Source organism: Cynocephalus volans, chromosome 8, assembly GCF_027409185.1.
Source record: "Cynocephalus volans isolate mCynVol1 chromosome 8, mCynVol1.pri, whole genome shotgun sequence".
Taxonomy (NCBI): Eukaryota; Metazoa; Chordata; class Mammalia; order Dermoptera; family Cynocephalidae; genus Cynocephalus; species Cynocephalus volans.
Genome location: NC_084467.1, coordinates 65,466,355 through 65,469,420, shown reverse-complemented (window position 1 = coordinate 65,469,420; position 3,066 = coordinate 65,466,355). Strand labels below are relative to the sequence as shown.

The 3,066-nt window shown below is 36.2% G+C and overlaps 1 pseudogene; it reads right to left on the bottom strand.

The window, feature by feature from the left end:
• Window positions 1-528: 528 nt before the first annotated feature.
• On the bottom strand, window positions 529-992 carry LOC134382957 (large ribosomal subunit protein uL23-like; annotated as a pseudogene).
• Between the last annotated feature and the right edge of the window lie 2,074 nt (window positions 993-3,066).

Genomic DNA, 3,066 nt, shown 5'->3' with positions numbered 1-3,066 from the left:
TGCATAGCGTGGTGAATATAGTTAATAATAGAGTATTGCACATTTCAAAATTGCTAGGAGAGTATATCTCAAGTGTCCTCACCACAAAAAATGTTAAGTATTTGAGGTGAAGGATATATTAACTAGCTTGATGTAATTATTCCCCATTGTATTAATAAATCATAACATCTCTTTGTACCCCATAAATTTATACAATTATAAGTTGTCAATTTGCAATGAATAAATAAACAAATAAAAGTTTACAACAAACAAAATGAAAAAGTTAAAAAGTGAGATGACAAAAATGTGAAGAGTGGTGGAGTGATAAGCTAACTGCATTAATGTCAAGGCATTCAAGTTGCGCTGCAGTTACTACTTCTGAGAGACTAATGATGTGTCCAATCCAGCTATGAAGTCCTGTTGTAGTTCAATGTAATTACTTGGGTTTAAAAAAATTGTTCACTGATCGGCTGATTGTATTCATGCCTTTTTTTTTTTTTTTAATGGTGAAAAAATTGTATATTTGGAATTAACCGTCTGGACTCAAGTTTAGATGATCCCAATTTTGTTGGCAACGACCAAAGCATCGTAATCAGGAGCCAGTCGAACATACGCTTTCTTCTCTCCATCAGCCCTGATCAGGTGTTGACCTTGGCCACATCAGTGTCACAGAGCTTCTTCACAGCCTGTTTGATCTGGTGCTTATTGGCCTTGATGTCCACAACGAACACAAGTGTGGTGTTGTCTTCTGTCTTCTTCACGGCAGGCGTAGTGGTGAGGGGGAACTTGACGATGGCACAGTGGTCAAGCTTGTTTCTCCTGGGGGTGCTCTTCTAGGATATTTGGGTTGCCTCTGGAGCCAGTGTCTTGGGCTATTAGAAGGTGGGTGATGTGTGGATCTTTTTTTTGTGGCTTTGGACACCTTTCAGCACTGCCTTCTTGGCCTTCAAAGCCTTTGCTTTGGCTTCGGCTTTGGCAGGGGCAGGAGCTTCCTTCTTTGCCTTTGGCACCATCTTGTGAAAAGGTTGTCCAAGCCATATTCATGTCTGTTTTATCAGTTGCTCTGCATCCGTAAGATTCATGTACCTGAAAGACACTTATATAACTCAGAGAAGATAAAATTATAGTTTCTGTACTAAAACATTGTATTTTCTTTTCAGTTTTAACAAGTGCCCCCAAATAGTACTGGACAAATGGTCTGGGTTTGTCTTTATAAGTCAATGTGTTTTGGGTTTTTTTTTTTGACTTAAACAATTCACCTTTATTCATAATTGGTTATTTAAATCAAAAGTCTGTTGTTGCCCTTGCATAGTCTGAAATGAACTGCTCAGTTGGTGCAATTAGTATGTTTTCTGATGATGTGTGTTTGGAAATACTAATTACCTAATTAAGTACCCCCAAATAACCCTATTCCAAATCAAATTTATTTTGGTAAAGGAGAGAGATTAAAATGATTATCTCAGATTAGAGGAAAGGTGGCCAAAAAGAAAAGAAGCTCATACATTCAGTGAGTTATGTCTCCGTTTTCACTTGGACACCATGTTAGCATTTTCTTTGGCACATGCAGAGTATGAGTATTTCACATGGTGGACTGGAAATGTAACACATTTTTACAAATTGTCACCCTGAGAATCTTGGTGTAATAAATGTTGATGAATGTCTGCTGAAAGGCTAGTATGTAGGAATGTAGATCAGCTTTGAGAGGCTCAGAGGTTAGATTCAAAGAAGTGTAAAGCTATCAAGTTCTTAGATGGTAAATTTTGGTTCTAGTAAATGTGAAGAAGAGACATTAAAAAACAGCCAACCAGTATGAATACATTTTTTTGTATTAATAGTGACAAGGTGTAATTGGAATAGACAGTGATAGTGTGGCAGTCCTTTATATAGTATTGATTTAAAAATTAGTGTAAGATTTAATATACTCATCATGCAATAAAGAGAAAAGCCAATAGGAAAAGTGTAATTTTCTCTTCTAAGGCTCCCTTTGTATGTTGGATTGGAACTCCTTGTCTACCTCTAGTTGTGTACTAATCAGTATTGGTGAATAGCATTCACTTCCAAGGGAGTGGTTGGCAAGCTTTAACTTGGAATTTAAGTCTAACTAGAATTATTTTACGTGTAAAAAAGAAAGCACATATATTCTTATTTGTATATGCCATTTAAGATAAGCTTTAAATTTAGTATTGGTGCGCTGATATATTCTTCTACAAACCCAGCATGTTTTGTTTTTAAGTTTTTATGTTATAGAGTGATTTTTTCTGTCTAATCATTTAGTACCAATGAATAAAACTATGGACAAAACTGCACTTTACCAATGCTTAGATTATGAACTCTGTGAATAAAATTTCTAACAATTTAGTGATGAGGGGACAGCGGTGGCTGGCCTGTATGGTCATCCAAACCCTTGACCTTGGTGTTACAATGCTGTGCTCTAACCAACTAAGTTAATCGGCCAGCCCTCTAACAACCTGAATTTGAAAAGCCAAATAACAGTATTCTGATAAGCATGATTCCTTCATTAAAATAGTGTATACTGGCAAGTGCATTTGGGAAATGTGTTATGCCAATTCATTTCCTTCCATTTTCAAATGAGTTTTGCCTCAATTATAAATGGCGACTGCCTGTAAAAGTCACTACAGAACTTCTCCCTTCTGTTTAAGGTTATCTGTGTAGTTATCTTTAGGCAGACCTGAGTCTTTCTCCAGTTTCACTGGACCAGGAGTCAGATCTGGTTTCCGATTTTTGCCTCACTGTTTACTAATTATGTGACATTGGGCAAATTCTTTCATCTCAGATGCAAGGTTCTCATATTTGAAACGAGCATAACAGTATCATCCTACTTAATTGGCAGAGTTGTTGTGAGGATCAAATAGAATTAAATAAGATAATGTATGAAAAAGCCCTGAATACTGTAATTACCCAGATAAATTAATAATAAAAAAGGCAGGTAAAGTTACCAAATATGCAACACAAAGTGAAATTAATGGCATGAAATATACATGAAAAATAGAAATAGGGTATGTGATTTTATAGCTGTCCATTTCCTTCCCTGTCCGCCTTTGCCTAGTTAGTACTTCTTCACTCCTA